This window comes from Heterodontus francisci, chromosome 1, assembly GCF_036365525.1.
Source record: "Heterodontus francisci isolate sHetFra1 chromosome 1, sHetFra1.hap1, whole genome shotgun sequence".
Lineage (NCBI taxonomy): Eukaryota > Metazoa > Chordata > Chondrichthyes > Heterodontiformes > Heterodontidae > Heterodontus > Heterodontus francisci.
This window is the reverse complement of record NC_090371.1, coordinates 191,649,685-191,674,245: the sequence shown is the minus strand read 5'-3', so window position 1 is coordinate 191,674,245 and position 24,561 is coordinate 191,649,685.

The window sequence follows — 24,561 nt, the reverse complement described above, 5'->3', positions numbered from 1 at the left end:
TGCTGGGAATGATAAGTACTTTACTCCAAGATTAGTCCCAGGTACTTCAATTTTTAACAGTTAATATTCTAAGCCAATAATGGGAGCTCTGAGGTGGCAGAAGCCCAAGGATCACCTTAGAGCATTCCCTATTTGACGTCAGTGTGAATGGTTTGTATGAGATGATAACAAGTGATTTCTTTTTACTGAATATTAGCCACAATAGTGAGAAACAGCTTTGTCGGAGTGGCTAGGGCTGGGTGTCAAATGTGGCAGTGCTTTTGCACTAATGCTGGCCGACATTGTATTACATAATCTATATCCGAGAACTCAACACTTCAAACTCTCTTGATAACCAACTTACTAAAAAATGTTTCAATTGTTCCATCTGCCAATTTCAAACAGCTAAATTTAATATAATTGACTTTAAAGTCTCATCTTTGCAGTACATTTTAACTGATGGTCTTTTTTCACCAATAATATGAATTGTTCTATAGTGTTTGCAAGTATCAACAACACATCAACAGCGTGTTTGCATACTGAGCTGTAGTGGTGTGTCAAATCAGGTGGTGCTAATAAGATTGTACCCTTTGAGGCCCAAAGTTTACAAAATTCATCTTGCACCAGGGCACAAGCAAGAATGCAAACCAGTTGAAGTCTTTGCCTGCTACTAACAGAAACAAAGTAGACTGTAGAGAAAGAACAGATGTTCTTTTGGCCCAGTCATTTTGTTAAATACAGGGTAAGATGGCCTAATGGTTATGGTAGTAGACTAGGTACCTACAGGTCATGGGGATTGTTTTAACTTTGGACGATAATGTAAAATGTGCAATATTGGATCAACTACAATGAAAATTGGGAGAGGTCTATAACAGGTGGTTGAAATGATATTGTTTGTCCACATTATCACCCAAAGTGATAAGGCAGGACGAGCAGAGTAGTAATCTCAGGATTGATACTGGTGTCACGTGCTAGTGAGGCTAGAAACAGAGAGCGAGTGCAGCTGAACACGTGGCGACAGAGCTGGTGTAGGAGGGAGGGCTTCAGATATGTGGATCATTGGGATACCTTCTGGGGAAGGTGGGACCTGTACAAGAAGGACGGGTTGCATCTGAACTGGAGGGGCACCAATATCCTGGGCGGGAGGTTTGCTAGAGCTCTTCGGGAGGGTTTAAACTAGTTTGGCAGGGGGATGGGAACCGGAGCTACGGATCAGTGGATGGGGTAGCTGTTCAACAGGCAGATACAGAGTGCAGAGAGTCTGTGAGGAAGGTTAGACAGTTGACAGGGCAAAGTTGCAGCCAGTATGATGGGTTGAAGTGTGTCTATTTTAACGCAAGAAGTGTCAGGAATAAGGGTGATGAACTTAGAGCATGGATCAGTACTTGGAGCTACGACGTTGTGGCCATTACGGAGACTTGGATATCACAGGGGCAGGAATGGATGTTGGATGTTCCGGGGTTTAGATGTTTCAAAAGGAATAGGGAGGGAGGTAAAAGAGGTAGGGGAGTGGCATTGCTAATCAGGGATAGTATCACAGCTGCAGAAAGGGAGGTCGTCGAGGAGGGTTTGTCTACTGAGTCATTGTGGGTGGAAGTCAGAAACAGGAAAGGAGCAGTCACTTTACTGGGAGTTTTCTATAGACCCCCCAATAGCAACAGAGACACGGAGGAACAGATTGGGAGGCAGATTTTGGAAAGGTGCAGAAGTAACAGGGTTGTTGTCATGGGTGACTTCAACTTCCCTAATATTGATTGGAACCTCCTTAGTGCAAATAGTTTGGATGGAGCAGATTTTGTCAGGTGTGTCCAGGAAGGTTTCCTGACTCAATATGTAGATAGGCCGACTAGAGGGAAGGCTATATTGGACTTGGTGCTTGGCAACGAACCAGGCCAGGTGGCAGATCTCTCGGTGGGAGAGCATTTCGGTGATAGTGATCACAACTCCCTGACCTTTACTATAGTCATGGAGAGGGATGGGAGCAGACGGGATGGGAAAATATTTAATTGGGGGTGGGGGAATCACAATGCTATTAGGCAGGAACTGAGGAGCTTAAATTGGGAACAGATGTTCTCAGGGAAATGCACGACAGAAATGTGGAGGTTGTTTAGGGAGCACTTGCTGTGACTGCTGGATAGGTTTGTCCTGATGAGGCAAGGAAGGGATGGTAGGGTGAAGGAACCTTGGATGACAAGAGATGTGGAACAACTAGTCAAGAGGAAGAAGGAAGCTTACTTAAGGTTGAGGAAGCAAGGATCAGACAGGGCTTTAGAGGGTTGCAAGGTAGCCAGGAAGGAACTGAAGAATGGACTTAGGAGAGCTAGAAGGGGACATGAAAAAGTCTTGGCTGGTAAGATTAAGGAAAATCCCAAGGCGTTCTACACTTATGTGAGGAACAAGAGGATGGCCAGAGTGAGGGTAGGGCCGATCAGGGATAGTGGAGGGAACTTGTGCCTGGAGTCGGAGGAGGTAGGGGAGGTCCTTAATGAATACTTTGCTTCAGTATTCACTAGTGAGAGGGACCTGGACATTTGTGAGGACAGCGTGAAACAGGCTGATATGTTTGAACAGGTTGCTGTTAAGAAGGAGGATGTGCTGGAAATTTTGAAAGACATGAGGATAGATAAGTCCCCGGGGCCAGACGGGATATACCCAAGGTTATTACGGGAAGCGAGGGAAGAGATTGCCGCGCCTTTGGCAATGATCTTTGCATCCTCACTGTCCACTGGAGTAGTACCAGATGATTGGAGAGTGGCAAATGTTATTCCCTTGTTCAAGAAAGGGAATAGGGATAACCCTGGGAATTACAGACCAGTCAGTCTTACGTCAGTGGTGGGCAAATTATTGGAGAGGATTCTGAGAGACAGGATTTATGATTATTTGGAAAAGCATAGTTTGATTAGAGATAGTCAGCATGGCTTTGTGAGGGGCAGGTCATGCCTCACAAGCCTCATTGAATTCTTTGAGGATGTGACAAAACACATTGATGAAGGAAGAGCAGTGGATGTGGTGTATATGGATTTTAGCAAGGCGTTTGATAAGGTTCCCCATGGTAGGCTCATTCAGAAAGTAAGGAGGCATGGGATACAGGGAAATTTGGCTGTCTGGATACAGAATTGACTGGCCCATAGAAGACAGAGGGTGGTAGTAGATGGAAAGTATTCAGCCTGGAGCTCGGTGACCAGTGGTGTTCCACAGGGATCTATTCTGGGACCTCTGCTCTTTGTGATTTTTATAAATGACTTGGATGAGGAAGTGAAGGGCTGGGTTAGTGAGTTTGCCGATGACACAAAGGTTGCTGGAGTTGTGGATAGTGTGGAGGGCTGTTGTAGGTTGCAACGGGACATTGACAGGATGCAGAGCTGGGCTGAGAAGTGGCAGATGGAGTTCAACCTGGAAAAGTGTGAAGTGATTCATTTTGGAAGGTCGAATTTGAATGCAGAATACAGGCTTAAAGACAGGATTCTTGGCAGTGTGGAGGAACAGAGGGATCTTGGGGTCCATGTCCATAGATCCCTCAAAGTTGCCACCCAAGTTGATAGGGTTGTTAAGAAGGCGTATGGGGTGTTGGCTTTCATTAACAGGGGGATTGAGTTTAAGAGCCACGAGGTTATGCTGCAGCTCTATAAAGCCCTGGTTAGACCACACTTGGAATATTGTGTAGAGTTCTGGTCGCCTCATTCTCGGAAGGATGTGGAAGCTTTAGAGAGGGTGCAGAGGAGATTTACCAGGATGCTGCCTGGACTGGAGAGCATGTCTTATAAAGAAAGGTTGAGGGTGCTAGGGCTTTTCTCATTGGAGTGAAGAAGGATGAGAGGTGACTTGATCGAGGTGTACAAGATGATGAGAGGCATAGATAGAGTGGATAGCCAGAGACTTTTTCCCAGGGTGGAAAGGGCTATCACCAGGGGGCATAATTTTAAGGTGATTGGAGGAAGGTTTAGGGGAGATGTCAGAGGTAAGTTCTTTACACAGAGAGTGGTGGGTGCGTGGAATGCATTGCCAGCGGTGGTAGTAGAAGCAGATACATTAGGGATTTTTAAGCGACTCTTGGATAGGTACATGGATGATAGTAGAATGAAGGGTATGTAGGTAGTTTGATTTTAGAGTAGGTTAAAGGGTCGGCACAACATCGTGGGCCGAAGGGCCTGTACTGTGCTGTACTGTTCTATGTTCTATGTTCTAAAGTCAAAATTTCACTACAGCAAATTGTGAAACTGAATTCAGTAAATCTAGTGAACAAAATGCAAAACACTACAAATGCTAGAAATATGGAACAAAAACAGAAAATGCTGCAATCGCTCAGTGGGTCTGGCACTATCTGTGTAGAAAACAGAAAGTCATTATTTCAGTTCGAAAGTCTTAGTCAATTTTACTCTAGTTTGACTGTTTGCTTCACAGATGCTGCCTGACCCACTGAGTGTTTCAAGAATTTTCAGGAATTAAAAAATCTGATAATTTGTGGGTGAGCACCAGGAAATAACCAGAGAGAGAGCCTGCTGTTCCAAAACCCAACTGCTGCCACCCTTACCTGGTCTAATCGACATGTGACTCCATTCCCATACTATGTGGTTTGTTACGACCAGGTGAGAAAGGTGTCTAGGGGTTTTTCTCAGCCTTGACCTGGTCTTATTGTAACAGGGTTTTGTTTTTAAACACACTGAGTTTTGAGCTCCCCCTTGGTGAATCCTTGTTCACTGCTTTATAAGACCTAGAAATGAGCACAAACAGGCTTTCTATTAAAACTTAAACTCTAATTCGGTTAACGCCTACAGATACACGTCGTGCCCCATACTAGCATGTATACCCAATACGCGAATGCAAATAGAGACAGAAAAGAGCAGAAGAAAAATAGTGGAGAGATTTGAGGCAATCTCAGAAGAGGGTTTTTTGTTACTCTGCTTCGAGCTCGCTGTAGTCCTTGCTTGTAGGTAGATCTTGATTTTCGTTGGAGCCCAATATTCTTCTTAAACCTTGTTCACTGTAGGAGACTTTTCTCTCTGGGTTTATGTGTCTTCAATGGTTTTCAGTTCCGTGAGAAAGAGTTGAAAGCAGACAGGAGAGATGGTCTCAGTCCAGGAGCCAAGAGTTTTCTGCCAGTTTAAAACTCTGTGGCAAGTTCAAATTCAAAAAATTCCAACAGCCAGTTAGTTACGTGACTGAACTGGTCTGACCAAGTCTGTTTGTGTATTGGGAAGCAGGGACTGGTTCCTTTGTTCCAACACTGTCTGCTAGCATGCAAATAATGTCTTTCCAGTCAGGCGCTTGGCAACCCCTTGTAATAGGCCTTCTTTTCTTCCCAGCAACAATTTTAAATTTTAATGTCCATGTGGCAAAATATATATGCCTCATTCTTGACAGGTGGGGGCCTGCATGACAAGTTGAATTATAGTCTCATCAGGAAAGTTAGAGATAGGCAATGAATGCTGTCCTACCAGTACTGTCCACCTCCTGAGAATAAACAAAAAGTCAGACTCGTTATGTTTAAAAAGGTGAAGCAAATATTCAAAAACCTGAGAGGGTAATGTTGACCAGGGTGAAGTGTAAAATAAGCCATAGTGATTCAATTGCCCATTATACATCTTTCTCATTTCCATTGAATGCAATGGAAATAAAAATGTATAATGGGCAACTGAATTGCAGCTGAATTGATATCACCCGCTTTATACCATCATATTCAAAGTCAAAATTAACCCGAGAACTCAGGGTGCAATTTTTTTTCTTGGTCAATCTTGTCTTGTTCTACTGTACCTGCCTTTCATCCCTAATTGCTCCTAAATTATGCCCCATTGCAGGGATATGTTGTACAGAACATTTCAGGTAACAATAATCCTGGAAGTTTTGTCTGGGCAACAATGCAGTACTCTCCTGATCTATCCAAAAACAAGAATAGTGATATCAATGATATAACCCTGGTGGAAGTACAGATGAGATTGTACTTTTTCCAGCTCTTGTCCATGGATTTTGCAGTGATGTCATGACCATAATTGAAGTGACATCCTTGGCCCCCAATGAAATCCCTGGAGTATGAGTGCGGCAGCATAGTGGTTATGTCACTGGACTAGTAATCCAGAGATAAAAACAGAAAGTGTTGGAAATACTCAGCAGATCTAGCAGCATCTGTGGAGAGAAACAGAGTTAACTGGCTGGATTTTACCAAGCCCTTGACATCGTGATTGGTGGTGGGGGACCTGAAGATGGCTCTGGATGAGGCCCACCACAGACCTCGATGCGAGGAGGGACCGATGCCCAATCTAGAGGCCTGCTCAGGTCAGGAAAAAAGAACCCGACCCGAACCCGACCGAACCAGTGCGGACCCAAGCCTGACCCGGCCCGAGTCCCTCTAATTTTGCCCGGAGCCCGACCCGAACCAAACCCACCCCCACTCGACCCGCCTTGAGCCCGACCCGACTGTCCCTTTACTTACCTTCTGACCGGGAAGCGCCAGAAAGCTGCAGCGCATGCGCGATGACATCACAGTGACGTCACTCGCTCACTGCGCAGACTCAATTTCGTCCCGGACTCCCAGCTCAGGTAAGTTTTTTTCATTTCTATACTTATCAGCAGAGCACTTACCATGTGTGTCTGGCCTGACCCGACACGACTCAACCTAGACTCGGCCCAACCCGACCCGAGCCTGAAAGCCGTACTCTGAAGATGGGCCCGACCCGACCCAAACCCGACACATGTCGTCGGGTCCCTTCGGGTTCGGGTCGGGTAGCAGGCCTCTAGCCTGATCCTCCCGGCAGTGGCGAAGCTCCGTGGTGGCCCACCAGTTGCTGGGCGACGGGAACACAATTTAAAATACAAATGAATAAAATTGATGAATTTACATACACTTACGTCCAATCTTAAGGGCCTGCTGCTATCTTCGGCACTGCGATCAGCACTCCCGCGCCTTCAGATCTCCATCCGGGGAAACACAGCGCCATACTGGTGGGGAAGCAGAGGAAGTAAGTTTGTCAGTGCGGGGTGGGGTGGGGGACTGGGTCAAAGAAACGTAATGGGTGTAGGGGATGGTGGGAAGGGTTGAACCTTACACTTTGTGCAGTTTTGTGGGGGAAAGCTCAAATGTTAAAGGTAAGTTTTTTTGGGGGGAAGGGCAAATAGTTATTGTAATTGCAATGGGGGGGTGTGGGCAAGGGCATTAGAAATACATTTATTCAATTTTGGGGGTTAGAACTTTAAAAATTTAAATTGGGAAGCAGGGCTGGCTGCCCTTTGAATATGGTGCCAGCACCTGTGCACAGGCAGCTGATGCTATTGCCGGGGACGGACAGCCCACCGCCGCACGTGTTTGTGGGGGGGGGGGCGGGTGGCAGTGGCCACCCCGGCTTTTTAAATGAGCTGTTGCGCTTGAGATTGCAGTGGCTCTTTGGCCATTTTTTGAGCTCACCACTGATCTCAGCAGCGACTCTTAAAATCCAGCCCAATGTTGCTGGTCTGTGAGGTTATGTCAGACCTGCTGAGTATTTCCAGCACCTTTTGTTTTTATTTCAGATTTCCAGCATCTGCAGTGTTTTGCTTTTAGTAATTCAGAGACCTGGGCAAAAGATCTGGAGACATGAGTTCAAGTCCCAAATTTGGCAGCTGAGGAATTTAAATTCAGTTAATTAAATAAAACTGGAATTAAAAAGCTACTATCAGTAACAGTAGCCACGAAACTACTGGATTATTGTAAATACCCATTTGGTTCACTAATGTCCTCGGCAGAAGGAAATCTACTGTCCTTACCCAGTCTCGCCTACATGTGACTTCAAACCCACAGAAATGTAGTTGACTCTTAACTGCCCTCTGAAATGGCCTAGCTATGAAAGACAATGAGAATAAATCCAGACAGACCACTCGATATTGACCTAGACACTGAATAAGACAAAGACACACCCTGTCCAGTCGCCACTGCGAAGACTTTTCATTAACATCTGGGGACTTATACCAAAATTGGGAGAGCTATCCTATAGACAAGTCAAGCAACTACTCATAGAATCATATCTTTCAGCCAATGTCCCAGACTTCTCCATCACCATTGCTGGGTATGTCCCACCAGCAGAATAAACCCACCAGAGGTGGCGACACAGTGGTGTATAGTCAGGAGGGAGTGGCCCTGGGAGTGGTCCTCAACATTGTCTTGGGACCCAATGAAGACTTATGGAATCTGGCATTAAGTCCAACGTGGGCAAGAAAACCTCCTGCTGGTTTCCACCTACCTCCCTCCCTCAGCTGATGCATCAGTATTCCTCCATATTGAACTCTACTTGGAAGAAGCACTGAGGGTACCAAGGGCACAGAATGTACTCCAGGTGGGGACTTCAGTGTCCATCACCAAGAGTGATTTGGTAGCACCATGGCTGACCGAGTTCTGAAGGACATATCTGCCAGACTGGGCCAGCTTGTGACAGAAGCAACAAGAGTGAAAACCTACTTGACCTCATCCTCACCAATCTACCTGTTGCAGATGCATCTGTTCACAATCCTTGTGGATACAAAGTCACGTCATCATGCTGCGGGACCCTCAATTGTGTTGTGTACCACTAACAGCATGCTAAATGGCTTAGGTTCAAAACAGATTTGGCAGCTCAAAAATGGGCATGCAGAGGCACAGTGGGCTGGCAGTAGCAGCAAATTGGATGTCACCACAATCTATAATCTCAAAGCCTAGCATATCCCTCAATCTCCCATTACCATCAAGTCAAGTGACCAACCCTGGTTCGGTGAGGAGTGCAGGACAGCATGCCAGGAGCAGCCCCAGGCATACCTAAAAATAAGTTGTCAACCTGGTGAAACTACAACACAGGACTACATGCATGCTACAGACAAAGCTAAGCGAACCCACAACCAACAGATCAGATCAAAGATCCCATCTGCAACCCTGCCACATCCAGTTGTGAATGATGGTGGACAACTAAACAACTAATGGAAGGAGGAGGCTCAATGAATATTCCCAACCTCAATGATGGCAGAGCATAGCAAGTGAGTGCAAAAGACAAGACTGAAACATTTGCAAACATTTTCAGCGAGAGGTGCTAAGTGGATGATCATCTTGGCCTCCTCCTGAGGTCCCAACCATCACAGAAACCTGTCTTCAGCCAATTTGATTCACTCAATGTGACATCAAGAAATGGTTGAATGCACTGGATACAGCAAAGTCTATGGCCCCAACAACATTCCGGCTGTAGTGTTGAAAACTTGTGCTCCAGAACTAGCTGCACCTCAAGACAAGCTGTTCCAATACAGCTACAAATCTGGCATCTACCTGACAAATGGAAAATTGCCCAGGTATGTTCCATCCACAAAAAGCAGGACAAATCCAATCCGACAATTACTGCCCTTTCAGTTTACTCTCAATCATTAGCAAAGTGATGGAAGGTGTCATCGACAGTGCTATAAAGCGGCACTTACTCAGCAATAACCTACTCACTGATGCTCAGTTTGGGTTCTGCCAGGACCACTCTGCTCCTGACCTCATTACAGCCTTGGTCCAAACATGGACAAAAGAGCTGAATTCCAGAACTAAGGTGAGAGTGACTGCACTTGACATCAAGGCAGCATTTGACTGAGCGTGGCATCAAGGAGCCCTAGTAAATTTGACGTCAGTGGGAATCAGGGGAAATCTCTCCACTGGTTGGATTCATACCTAGCACAAAGGAAGATGGATGTGATTGTTGGAGGCCAATCAGCTCAGCCCTAAGACATCACTGCAGCAGTTTCTTCAGGCAGTGTACCAGGCCCAAACATCATCAGCTGCTTCATCGATGACCTTCCCCCCAGCATAAGATCAGAAGATCAGAAGTAGGATGTTTGCTGATGATTGCACAATGTCAGTCACATCCGCAACTCTTTAAATAATGAAGCAGTAGATTTAAAATTGCCCCCTTGGTACATGCATCATACATGCTCACACATTCACATCAGTGTTTTGTTCCTGTGATTCTTTCATCATTCAGCAGTCATTGCTGGTTAGGCCAGCATTTCTTGCCCATCCCTAATTGCCCTTGAGAAGGTGGTGGTGAATCACATGCAGCAAGATCGAGACAACATTCAGGCAAGTAATATTCGCACCATACAAGTGCCAGGCAATGACCATCTCCAACAAGAGGGAGTCTAACCAGCTCTCCTTGACATTCAACAATAATACCATCGCTGAATCCCCCCACTACCAACATCTTGGGGGTTACCATTGACCAGAAACTGTACTGGAGCAGCTACATAAATACAGTGGCTACAAGAGCAGGTCAGAGGCTGGGAACTCTGTGGCAAGTAACTCACTTCCAGAATGCCCAAAGCCTGTCCACCATCTACAAGGCACAAGTCAGGAGTGTGATGGAATACTCTCCACTTGCCTGGATGAGTGCCACTCCAACAATACCCATGAAGCTTGATGTCATCCAGGACAAAAGAACCCACTTGATTGGTACCCCATCCACCACCTTCAACATTCACTCCCTCCACCGCCGCCGCATAGCGGCTGTACTGTGTACCATCTAACAAGATGCACTGCAACAGCTCACTATAGACTTGTTCAACAGCATTTCCAAAACCCATAATCTACACCAGCTATAATAACAAGGACAACAGATGCTTGGGAATACCACCACCTGAAAGTTCCCCTCCAAGCCACACACCATTCTGACTTGAAAATATATCTCCGTTCCTTTATCATCGCTGGTTCAAATTCTTGGAACTCCCTCCCTAACAAATCAGTGGGTGTACCTATACCACTTGGACTGCAGTGATTCAAGAAGGTACACCAGCGCCTTCTCAAGGGCAATTAGGGATGGGAAAGAAATGCTGGCCTTGCCAGCAATGACTGCTGAATGATGAAAGAATCACGGGAACAAAACACTGATGTGAATGTGTGAGTATATGTGACGCATGTACCAAGGAGGCAATTTTAAACCTATGCAGCCATTTAAATTTGAGGCCTTTATATTGGTAGCAAGCTTGATGTTTGGTTCTTTCTAAATGAAATGGACCACAGAGCAAACACTGTTCCATAAGAACCATACATAGTGTGCTGATAAAACATGGCCATTCATCTACACTTGCAAAGTAGATCAACTGCTGTAAGACAGTTGGGTATTCTAAGATGCCTTTTAAGGATATAGTATAAAATTAAGCAACTTGTAGAGTATAGGTTACCTTGGCACCCTTGTGAGACCAGCAAATTTCCTTCTCACCTGTTCCCACTGTGCATTGTTTCAATTGCATTGACTCTTGCTGCCACTTCCATTAAGGCAGCTCAGGTGCTGCTCTTTACTGAACTATGGTCCTCAGCCTCAAAGAGAACCATCTTGCCTTACTGAATGGAACCATTCTAGCACAGGAGCTGGCTGTAACCATTTCTGCTCTTCAAAGTATGACAGCTCTATGGCAGACCAGCAGTACTTTAAAGCTAGTGGTGTTGGATGGGCAACCACGAGTACTTTAAAAGCTGCTGCTGCATTGGAAGCAGCTCAGAGAAGGTTTACTAGACTGATACCTGGATTGGGTGGGCTATCTTATGAGGAAAGGTTGGACAGGCCAGGCTTGTATCCACTGGAATTTAGAAGAGTAAGAGGCGACTTGATTGAAACATATAAGATCCTGAGGGGTCTTGACAGGGTGGATGTGGAAAGGATGTTTCCCCTTGTGGGAGAATCTAGAACTGGGGTCACTGTTTAAAAATAAGGGGTCGCCCATTTAAGTCAGAGATGAGGAGAATTTTTTTCTCTCAGAGGGTCGTGAGTCTTTGGAATTCTCTTCCTCAAAAGGTGGTGGAAGCAGAGTCTTTGAATATTTTTAAGGCAGAGGTAGATAGATTCTTGATAAGCAAGGGGGTGAAAGGTTATCGGGGGTCGCTGGTAAAGTGAAGTAATCAGTTCAGCTATGAACTTAGTGGATGGCGGCTTGAGGGGCCAAGTGGCCTACTCCTGCTCCTAATTCGTATGTTCGTCTGACCTAAGTGCACTTCCAGTGCACAGCTGGGAGAGCAGCAAATTTATTTAAACCAATTGACCTCATACTGTAATGGTGTCAGCTCACTGTGCTCCAGGTGCACAAAGTGTCACAGGAGCAGCAGCTCTAGTATCTCTGTGTTTGAACTATATTATCAGTCCCTATATTTCAGTTACTAATTGTGGTAACTATATCCACTCTATTGTCTTTCTTCATCCACGAGTTTATTGCTCCTTTGCTTGTCATCTCAGCTAAATATATACACTTGAAAAGAAAAAGAAATTGCACGGCTATGGGAAAAGAACGGGAATTGGGACTAACTGGATAACTCCTTCAAAGATCCAGTGCAGGCACAATGTGCTAAATGGCCTCCTTCTGTACTGTCTGATTCGAAGGAATGCATGTACATCTATGAATGCACATACAGAAAGAGCTATAATCACTAAATGCAATTTTTCCAAGCTTTTGCTTTGTTGATTACTGTCACTGCAGAGAAGTAGGACATGTCGAGGGTCATTTTCTGAGTACGTGCTTGTGGCTTCTAGTCATGAGAATATACTTAGAAAATTACTCCCATCACTATATCCATCAGCATTCACCTTCTACTGGTGACATTCTCTGATCACCTAAGATTGTTCACGTTATCGTTTGACTGAAGGATGGGCCCTCTGTGATCATTTTAGTACATTTTCCTTGGTTATTTTGGCAGGATGAATGAGGTTTTGGCCCGATTTATGCATTCCACCATCTTAAAAAACTCAAGCCTATACTAAAAAAGAAAGTTCAATTTATGTGACCAACTTTGGAATTTTGGGATTTCCAGCCCGCATTTGTGCTCAATCCTAATGGATTTATGATGTTAAAGTTGGCCTACATTCACCAGATACAGTATAATTCTAAAGGTTCTTTAAAAGTCTACTGCAAAGTACACAGTGGTAATTTCAATATAACAATACTTTAATATGCTTGGCAGAGATTTGCACTGTCTTAGTATTAACATGGTGAGAAAGTGGTGTAATACAATTTGTTCTGTGAAATTATGTGAACAGTGATATAACTTGTCCACAACCAGAATCCTGAAATCGTCTGCTCGTCATAATTCTAACCATGAAAATGGTGAACTAATATGTTTTATCAGACCATGTGGTGTAGGTTTATACAATATAATGCTAGCTGTGGATTACAGTCTTTATAAAAGTAGGCAGTTTGACTTTATGTATCTCTTTATCCTTTTGACTTTGTGAAATTTGTCATTGACTGTTTCACAATGTATCAGTCTTGGATGAAGAACCAGATGACATGTGAAGTATCTCTGGCTTAGAACTGAGATTTACTGCTTGTGAACACTGTAAAAAGAGTTTTTGACAGCTAATCAACCTTCACAATTATTCTGTTAAAGGTCCATTGATTGCTGGTCCAGCTGCATTAAACTTTGAAGAGAAAGACATCTCATAGGGCAATCACTTAAAAAAAAATGTAGGCAGAAGCAATTAATAGGGCAATAATGATGTGGACAGGTCACTTAACTGAGAGTGACTGATTAGAGGAGAAAAAGAGACAGAAACTGTTGAGGAGGCTGCAGGACACAGCAAGGCTGTACTGCCAATGAGGAGTTAAAAAATTCCCTTGATCCAAAGCTGATACCATACTACATAAATTGTCTTTTTTGAAGATATGCGACAAGACAGTCTAAATATATGCCATTTATTGGGATATCTTGCAAGATGACAAGAGACTGCACAAGCCTGCTGATCCTCAGTCGTAAAAATTTGTGGCTAATTGGTAGTTTGATGTAATGGGCTGAGTGTCTTGGGAAATTGAGGCATCTTCAGGCTCAATACCCTTTGTTTCTTGCTCTTTATAGGTTGTCATGGGGTGGTCTCTGTGGGTTTCTCTTACAGTTTATATTCAGAGACAATCTGTGATCAGCAGCAGCCCTGTAATGTAAGAGCATTTTGCACGATAGCTATTGATCTGCTTTTCTTTAAAGCTAATTTACTCATTAGCATTTAAGAACGTAAGTTATCTTAAATTTTGTATTTTTCCTCCTTTTAAAACATCATTGTTAAAAAGAACATTTACTGTCACTAAAGTTGCAAAATCTTGACCTTTTTCATGATTAGTATGTATTTTATTGATGTTGTGATTGGTGAGTTATTAGAAATATTTGTGATTACTAAATACTATTTTATTATGAATGTTGAGACATGTTGGCGAAATTAAAGTCAACAGTAAATGTACAATCTGTCCCAAACCCTAAACCCAGTTTATTTCAAAACCTACCTTTCAACGAAATACGAGAAGTGAGAAAAAGGCATTCAGTTCCCAATTTCTTTTCCCTGTAATTACCCTAGGTGACAAAATACTTATAAATCATCAATTATAAATCATTGTGGCTCCTGCTTGGGTAAAGCTTTAGGATTTTCCTATGTGAATTATCATCACTGGCTGAAATTAAAATCATAGCCACATAATAGATCTAGAAAACCAAAGTATTATCAGATGTAATGATAAAGAAAGTGGGTTTTTTTTTAATTCCAATACCATCATCAAAGGTTAAAAGTTAACTTTGGCTCTCCTGATGGCTCAGTGAGTTTAGTAAGTGAGAAGCTGAATCATATAAACCACAAACATCCCAAGTTCAATTCCCAGTTCATGCTGAATTTCCTGACCTTAGCCAGGGTGGCAGCTGTAATGCTCAAATGGCTTCAGGGCCCTTCTGTTAGGGAGGGAAAAATCAACCAGAATTCCTGCTTCTGCTTACTGGTCAGTGATCCATGCTGAAAGTGCACATGTAGGCATCAGGTGAGGCTCAGTTGTGATGGTCCCTGCATTGAATAGCCTTCTGACTCTACCAAGGATCAACACCTTCAGGAGGGAACAGGAGTAAAGTAAATAAGGCTAATTTTGAGGTAGACAGTACTAAATGGACATTGAATAGAAAATGAGCTTCGTTCTGTGCTCTCAGGTCCTAAACCATTGGTAGCAATATTAGACAAATTGTAAGCTATTTGCACTGCAAGAAATCGTTAATCAGACTAAAGTATGCCTTTTAAGCTTCATTGTCTTGTTTGTCAGGATTGTTGTTTTGTGAATTACAGTTGATCCTTGGTCTGAGAACTTTTTAGATGTTGATAGAAGTGTCACCATTATTCCTGGCTATTTTTGATTTACTTCAACTCAGCTCAGCTAATAGCAGTACTGCAAATAGCTTTATGCATCCTGTTGTGCTCCTCTGGACTAATTTGCACAGCAATCTCCTTAGCTTTTATGGTCCTGGAATCCTGTAATTTAACCTTGTTGTCCAGATGTACAGTAGCTCCAGTATCTTACTCTGCAACCAAGTGTAAAGCTATCACAAATATGTTACGAGGTGATTGCATGAGAAACAGTACCTGCTTTTTTGAGGAGCTCATGAAAACAACAAGCATGGATAAAAAATTCTTACTCATCTCTGCTCTGAAAGAAAATTCCAAAATGTCTATAACTGTGAAAACACATTGGGCCTTATACAATATTTGAAAGTGTCTGACTGATTCAATCCATGTTGTCTTCAGCTCGCAGTTCATCTAATCCAGCATATCCTTGCCAGTGCAGCTCTTATGTTACCTCATGGTACTATGGGCCAAGAGTTGCTCTCCCTACATGGTGCACAATATTTATACAAGGTAGCTGCTGACAGACCTTCTGAGGAACAAGCTGTGGAGTCGAAACCTTCTAATTCGTTTAGCTCGTTGGAGGAATACTATTGCTGATACTGTTGCTGTACTACACTGGTGTCTGTGCTCACAGCATGACCTTGGCATGTTAAGTCCCCTTCACGGCATTTGACATTTCTCAGCCTTTCGCTTCAGTATTAGGTTTCCTGAAGCTACCACTTGTTTTAATGAAGATGGCTTCTCAAATCTCTCCACCTGCTTCTCTGCTGTACTAAGAAATAGAACTGTTTTCCCAGTTTATTGAGGCATTTAGTTTTAGGATTAGTTCTCAGTAATTTTGTAAGTTTTCATGGAATGCTCAGTGATGCTAGGCACAGTTTAGGGGCTGCATTTTGTGTGGCCATTGAGGGCAGGAATGGTGGTAGTTGGGGGAGGTGCACCGGAGACTGGCAATGCCCCAAAATCCAGTGTCGTGATGTCAGGTCCGGACTTTGTGTCAGTGGAGGGTAAGCACAATGGCGGCACTCACTCCGCAACGCAATGGGAACCTATTTTAAATTACTGAGATTCGAATTTATATGTAATGAAATATCATTGTAGTGACTAATGAGCGATGATTGATTCTATGAATGGCGGGTGGCACTGACCTGCCTCCAGTTTCACAACCGGTGAAACCTGGTGGCACAAACGTGAGAAGGCACACTGACACGACGGGTAGGCAGCCTTGAGTGCTGCAGCAAAGGGGAAGAGAGGGGTTTAGAGGTCATTGTGGGAGCGTTACTGGAGGCTCTACAAAGGGGTAGGGGGTAGCGGGGGCTCTGCATCAGTGTCCGGGGTAGCGGAGGCTCTGCAAAGGGGTCAGGGGTAGCGGGGGTACTGCAATTGGGTCTGGGATAGCGGAAGCTCTGCATTGGGGTCCGGGCTGGCAGGGGCTCTGCAATGGGGTCCAGGGTAGCGGGAGTTCTGCAAAGGGGTCTGGGGTAGTGGCGACTCTGCAAAGGGGTCCAGGGTGGCGGAAACTCTGCAGAGGGGTCCGGGGTAACGGAGACTCTGCAGAGGGGTCCGGGCTATTGGGGATTCTGCAAAGGGGTCGGGGCTGGTGGGGTCTCTGCAAAGGGGTCCAGGGTAGCGGGGGCTCTGCAAAGGGCTCTAGGGGAGTGGGGGCTTTGCAAGAGGGGGCACAATGTGCATTTAAGGAGGGGTGTGCGCCAGTAAAGTGTTGGCAAACTGCTATGTAATGGGCCTGTGTGATCACACAGCTGGAACCAAGGGTGGGCCATCATCTAGGTTGGGATCTGAGGTCTGTGAGTGACTCCGCAGACAGAATTGGCACATCTTCAGGTACCAAGGCAGGAGACCAGACAGATACAGCTACACACGAAGGAGGCAAGAGACAACCTCACAATGACTCACTTGCAGCCATCCTGGTGTCCATTCACAGGGAGAGAAATAAAGGCTCACCTTAATACCCGAGTTCTGTCACCTCCTTTCCGTTTGTGGTCCCTGTGTTGCGAGTGGATGCAATGTGCACTAGTGCCCATGGGAGAGCATATGTTAATGAAGGCTCTCATCACATTGGCATGTTAATGAGGGCTGTGGTCACATTGGCATTGCTCTAAGGGGGAAGGCTCTACATCTCAGAATTAAGGCACATAGGGGCATGGTTTTCAGATCTTTTAATTGTTTAACACAAAATGTATATCGTGCACTTGTGAAACCCAAAGTGTCACTTTGTGCTCTTTTTAATCTATTTGTGAGAGCTCCTATGTAGTGTGAGCCCTGCGACAGCTGTCCCTTGGCCTGTGATAATTTGAAGGGCGTCCTCTGGCTGCCTAAGGCCTGGAAGGCCCCAGCTGTCTGGGGGTGGCCTGGACTGGTGTAGGACTCTCCTCAGGCATTGTGGCTACTAGAGCTGGGCTCACTGGCGCAGAGGCTAAGAAACCAGTGTCCACTCTTGGAGTGCCCTGAGGGAAGGCCCAAGATGTGGTTGTCAGCCTCTGCTCCTCCCTTTGAAGGCAGTCTTGAGCCTCCCTGCTCACCAGAGAAGGACCAGGAGCTTCTGAATCATCTGGGCTCCTGTTCTTTCTCTCGCCTTGCCCCTGCTGTGTTGAGCTCATGGCCATGGCAATGATGTGCAGGTCAGCATGGATCTGTGGGATCTGGCTCTCCTTTAGGGTAACCAACCTTTTGATGAAGGAAGCCATGTGCTAACACACCTGAGACATGGCAGCAGTCTTGTCATGGATGGACTCCTCCATTATCTACTCATGGCTGCACATGGCCTCTGGCATCTCCAGCAGATTTTGCCCTATCCCTCTATACAACTCCAGCATGCCCTGTGCTGTCAACACCAGAGGCTCTTCATCATTCTGGAGCTTAGCGTGGGCTTGATCAACCACAGTCCTCTGACTGTTGGAGACCTCAGCTGTCTCAGCCTCAGCCAGCTGCTCAGGCATGTGTATGGTGCTTTTACCAGCTTGTGGCCCTGATTCTAAAGCCGATCGGGTACCCACTGAGCTGAAAGTATCTGCACTGGTGGAGGATGCAAGAGAGTCATGGGGTGAAACATCCTCTAAGTCGTCTTCCTCCTCAGGGATGGATGCCTGTCCTGCAGTGATTGTGACTCCTGCAAATTGCCACCTGCATGAGAGAACACAAATATATGTGGGTTAGGTTGTGCAGTTCTCCTGATGCCTACCAAACGCAATGTGGGTCTCCAACATTGATGTACATGCCAACAGGAGACAATTCTCACCGTCTTGCACAGGGATTCCAATCTCTCCATCAGATATTGAGTAGCCACCCTGGGTGCCCGCCAGCTCCAAGGCCTGTTCCTCAGTGGAGATGAGTGGACGTACATCTGGGAGTCCTCCGCCTGTCTGCACACCTCCTTCCTACTGTGGGCCCTCTTGTCCTGCAAGGGGAAGGATAGAGATGGTTGAGAATGGCACAGAGATCAACATCACAGTTCAGCTCTTTTCAGCCCTTCAACCCCTATTGGGGAATCTGATGTCTCTGATGCCGACACTTGCTGTCATGGGAGTTAAGGGGGTGAGCTATGAAGAAAGGTGGCCTGTGGCTGACAGACATCCATGCATCTGTCAAGAAGAGACAGAACCCTAGCCATTCCAACAACACCGCACGCTGCTGCCCTCCGCATGTCGTGCGACCTCCCGCATTATCACCTGCAATCCTCTGGAAGGTGAATGGTCTGGAGCACTCACCTTGGCAGAACACAATTGGTCATCGACCCTCTTCCTGCACTGGACTAAGTTGTGCTGGGTAACCCCACAGCTGCTAATCTCCACCCAGGCTTGCTTGGTCAGGCAGGAGGACCTCTTCTTGCCACCTTGCAGCCTGGAGGAGAATCTGCAGGGAGACATCACTGAACCATGGGACCACCCTGTCTGTTTGCTCTGAAATCGTCTTTTGCCCTCCTCAGGGTGTGAGGGGATAAGGGACCCAATCGGACAAAGCTGTAGGCTGCACCAAGCCGACAATGTGTCCAGGACAAGTGTTAATGCAGGGAATATGGACATTTAAATATGGCGCCAGCACCTGCTCCAGGGTCATCTGAGGCCAGAATCAGTGACTCGCCTCCCAGCCCCCACCATGTGATTGGAGGGAACCCACATCTCTCCTATGGACTATATAGACTTCAGTAAAGCCTTTGACAAGGTCCCTCATGGCAGACTGGTACAATAGGTGAAGTCACACGGGACCAGAGGTGAGCTGGCAAGATGGATACAGAACTGGCTCGGTCATAGAAGACAGAGGGTAGCGGTGGAAGGGTGCTTTTCTGAATGGAGGGATGTGACTAGTGGTGTTCCGCAGGGATCAGTTCTGGGACCTTTGCTGTTTGTAGTATATATAAATGATTTGGAGGAAAATGTAGCTGGTCTGATTAGTAAGTTTGCAGACGACACAAAGGTTGGTGGAGTTGCAGATAGCGATGAGGATTGTCAGAGGATACAGCAGGATATAGATCGGTTGGAGACTTGGGCGGAGAAATGGCAGATGGAGTTTAATCCGGACAATGTGAGGTAATGCATTTTGGAAGATCTAATGCAGGTGGGAAGTAAACAGTAAATGGCAGAACCCTTAGGAGTATTGACAGGCAGAGAGATCTGGGCGTACAGGTCCACAGGTCACTGAAAGTGGCAACGCAGGTGGATAAGGTCGTCAAGAAGGCATACGGCATGCTTGCCTTCATCGGTCGGGGCATAGAGTATAAAAATTGGCAAGTCATGCTGCAGCTGTACAGAACTTTAGTTAGACCACACTTAGAATATTGCGTGCAATTCTGGTCGCGACACTACCAGAAGGACGTGGAGGCTTTGGAGAGGGTACAGAAGAGGTTTACCAGGATGTTGCCTGGTCTGGAGGGCATTAGCTATGTGGAGAGGTTGGATAAACTGGGATTGTTTTCACTGGAATGATTGAGGTGGAGGGGGCGACATGATAGAGGTTTACAAAGTTATGAGCGGCATGGACAGAGTGAATAGTCAGAAGCTTTTTCCCAGGGTGGAAGAGTCAGTTACTAGGGGACATAGGTTTAAGGTGCGAGGGGCAAAGTTTAGAGGGGATGTGCGAGGCAAGTTCTTTACACAGAGGGTGGTGAGTGCCTGGAACTTGCTGCCGGGGGAGGTGGTGGAAGCAGATACGATAGCGACGTTTAAGAGACATCTTGACAAATATATGAATAGGATGGGAATAGAGGTATACGGTCCACGGAAGTGCAGAAGGTTTTAGTTTAGACAGGCATCAAGATCGGCGCAGGCTTGGAGGGCCAAATGGCCTGTTCCTGTGTTGTACTGTTCTTTGTTCTATGCAAAATGGGTGCCCTCCATGTAATTGTGGTGGTGCAGGTGCCCGTATGACGGGTGGGATTGATGGCGGGCTCATTAAGTTCAGCCCTAGAAATGAAAAAGCAAAGCTGATTAAATACCAGTAATATCAGACACCAGAAAACAGTAAAATGAACAGTAACAGCACAATGTTAAATGAAAACATTTTTAACATTTTGTTGCCTTCATTCTGTCATCCTTTCTCCCCCCCCACCCCCCATCATTTCATTGTTCTCTTTCTGTCTTTTTCATTAGTTTAACTTTGACAATGTTTCTTTTTTGTGTGTTGCACCTATTTCAACCTTTTCCCTCAATTTTTAAAGTTTGAAATCCTTTTTCTTCTGTCTCCTTGCTCCACTAGGACTTTTGGAATCAACTTTGAAAAACAGTTGTTATTTAATTAACTAAAAAACGATCATCAAAAGTAGCCCTTGTAGCCGATGACATGAAATGGGTTTCAAGGTAGACTTGGCTGCATCAAAGATATGGCCAAATTAATCTGTGAATTTCTCCTGAGTAAACTTGTCTGTGTCTTGTTAAGAGTTATTAATCCTATAAAGTGCTACTGCCTTCATACAAAAGTATTTGGCAAGCTTTTCATTTTTATAAGAAAAGAGTCAGAACAACATACAAGGTTTCTTCAGAATGATTTGATGCAATGTTTGAATTTGACTTACATTGAGGTGGGTGTTTGTAAAAAAAAAGGATGTTTATCAAACAATTTATCATGAAAACATTGGGTTACATTTTGACTTTGTGGAATAGTGTAAAACTGGTGATAGTGAACTATTAGTCTATTTTACATCTCTCCCAATTTTTGACTTCAACGGAAATAAAAATTGGGAGAGATATAAACAGGCTGCCGACTATCTACTCCATTATCCCTTAAGCACAAATTTCAATTCCCAAATTAATTGATTCTGTAGTTTAAAATAACTTCCAATTTATATTAAATAAATTTTTTATGAAACATCTATTATTTTTTGGAGTCTGATTTTACAGTTCCAGGAACCTCGATATTAGGAAACCTATCTATGAAAAGTAACTTAATTTTGTCATGTAAATCATTTAGAATATTGAGAAAGTTCTTCTGAAATCTTTCCATCTTTCTAACCTTTTGATGTAAAGTTCAGGAACCAAAATATTACCCCTTGGGCATGAAACCTTCCTTCTAGATAAAGGCTTTCCTCTTTTCAGCTTTAAATTTGAATATTGTCATTAGTATAAAGAAGTGATAGATTACCTGTTGGCAATCATCTAGGGAATAATTCCTACTGGATATTATCACCTGTATGAATCAAACAATCTCAGGGATTGCAGTCCTGATTTATACAGTTATGTGCTGTATGATACTGCACCAATTTTCTTTTGATTTGGGAAACTGCCATCTTCTGAGATGAGCCATAAACTCTGCAAAACATAGTTAATTTCTGATCCTCATAGAACAAGGGTTGCAACTGACTGTGAAAGTGAACATGAACCAAAACAAGACACTAGCTGACATTTCAATTCCTGGGTTCCGAAGAAGGGTCACTGACCCGAAACGTTAACTCTGCTTCTCTTTTCACAGATGCTGCCAGACCTGCTGAGTGGTTCCAGCATTTCTTGTTTTTATTTCAATTCCTCAAGTTTGGTTTACAGACTGCCAGAGTGAGACAAGTTTTTTTAAAGGGGGTGAATTTTTGTGCTTACTGGGAGAGGGGATGGGGTGGGTTAGCGTCCAGCCTAAGGAGTTGAATTCTGAACATACCCTTAAAATATAGCACAAACTGCAAGAGAGTTAAGCCTCTCTTACTTTATTCCAACAATGTGCCTTAGCGCAGCAAAGCATTGAGAGCATCTCTATTCCATCAGTGCATTATTTACATTTTTCACTGCAGCCATCCCTGTGTCTTCTTGGATAGAGATTGCCAATCTATTGCGAATATGTGCTAAACTGTAGGTATTTTTTTTCGCTGTGTTTTAATGTCCAAAAAGATCAGTAATAAAACTGCTTCAAACTCATTTCAGTTCGATCCTTTAAGGACATCTAAGGGTATATTTATTTTGGAAATTTTACATTGATGTGAAGCAATTTGGGCCTCAGAATTATACTCAAATTGCAGTACAAGTCCAAAGTTAGAGTCCAACCAGAATCTGGAATGAATTCTTGATTATTAATCCAGCACACCATCAAAACCTGGTTTACATAAAATTAAGGCCAGGTAAGTTTAAAGTTCACAGCACAGGAATTCTACTTTCTAACAATGTTGGGACGGAGCTCTAGGCATATTTGGGCATATACGGAGCTTTCTCCGGGCACAATGACTTGAGTTCCAGCCAGATAGGAACCGAGTAATATAACCTATACTGCCGAAGTGGAACTTGAACTGCAGTGAAGACTAGATGCTGCATTGTTGATGCACCCTAAATGCTGAATTTAATGAACCTGCTGCCAATTGCAGTGGGGGGCCTGGTAAAGGGCGCCCATGCCATGAGTGCAGCCATGGCTCAGGCCTATGAGCACATGGCTTCCTCCACCGAGAGGTTGGCGATTCTCATGGAGAGCCAGATCCCACAGATCAGCACCACATGCACACCATCGTCTTGGCCATGAGCTTGATGCAGCAGTGGCAAGGTGAGAGAAGGAACAGGAGTGCAGATGCTTCTGCAGCTGGCTCAAGAGAGCCTTCAAAGGGAGGAAGAGCGGCTGACAGCCACAGCTGGGTGCTTCCCTCATGGTGCTTCAAGTGTGGACTCCCACTCCTCAGCCCCTCCACCAGTGAACCGAACTCCAGCAGCTGCGACGCCTGAGGAGAGTCTCACACCAGTCCAGGACTCTCCCAGACAACTGGGGCCTTCCAGGCCTCAGGCAGCCAGAGGACACCCACCAAAGTCATCACAGGCCAAGGACCAGCCTGATCAGCAGCCTGCCACCAGCCTATCTGCTGTCGCAGGGATCACATCGCGTAGGAGCACTCGCAAACATGTTAAAAAGAGCACAAGCAACACCTTGGGTTTCACGCATGTACAATATACGTTTGATTTAATTAATTAAATGATCCTTTGTTCAAAGCATTAGGCTTCATTGTCTGAAATTCATGTGCCTTTATGCCTTAATTGTGAGATATAGAGCTCACCCTACCCCCTTAGGGTTATGCAATATGACCATAGCCCTCATTAACATGCCAATGTGATGAAAACCCTGTTAACATATGCTCTTCCATGGGCACTAGCACACATTGCATCTGCTTGCAAGACAGGCACCACAAATGGAAAGGATGTGACAGAGCTCGATCAGGCATTAAGGTGAGCCTTTATTTCTCTCTCTGTGAATGGACACCAGGATGGCTGCAAATGAGTTATTGTGAGGTTGTCTCTTGCCTCCTTTGTGTGTAGCTGTACCCCTCTGGCCTCCTGCCCTGGTACCTGAGGATGTGCAAATTCTGTTGCCGGAGTCACTCATGGACCTCAGATCCCAACCTAGATGATGGTCCACCTTCTGATCCAGCTGTGTGATCACACAGGCCCATCACACAGCAATTTGCCAACTCCTTACCCCACCCCACCCTCACCCCATCCCCCCCCAAACACACATGCCACTTCCTTGTAGAGCCCCCACTACCCTGGACCCTTCTGCAGAGCCCCAGCTACCCCGGACCCCCTTGCAGAGCCTATAGCATTGGTGCCACAATGACTTCCAAACCCCCCTCTATCCCTATGCAGCAATGCTCCAGGTGCCTATCCATTGCGTCAATGTGCCCTCTCTCCTTTGTGCCGCCAGGTTTCACTGGTTGTGACTCTCAAGGCACATTAGTGCCGCATGCCATTCACAGAATTGCTCATTGCTCATTGATTCTCTTCTAATGAGATTTAAATACATTTAAATCAGTATTTCAGCAATTTAAAACAGGTTCCTGTCGTGTTGCCGTGACAATGCCGTCATTGGGCTTCCCCCCACTGACAAAATCCAGAACTGACGTCACGATGCCGGATATCCGGGCGGACAGCTACATTGTGATTCATCGCCACCCCCACCCCTCCCCCGCGAAACCATGCTGTCCTTGACAGCCACACAACATCCTGCTGTAAGAGAAGGGATTTTCTAGTTCCGAAAGGACAGTATGTTAACTCACAACACCACTTAGGGTGAGGCCTCGGTT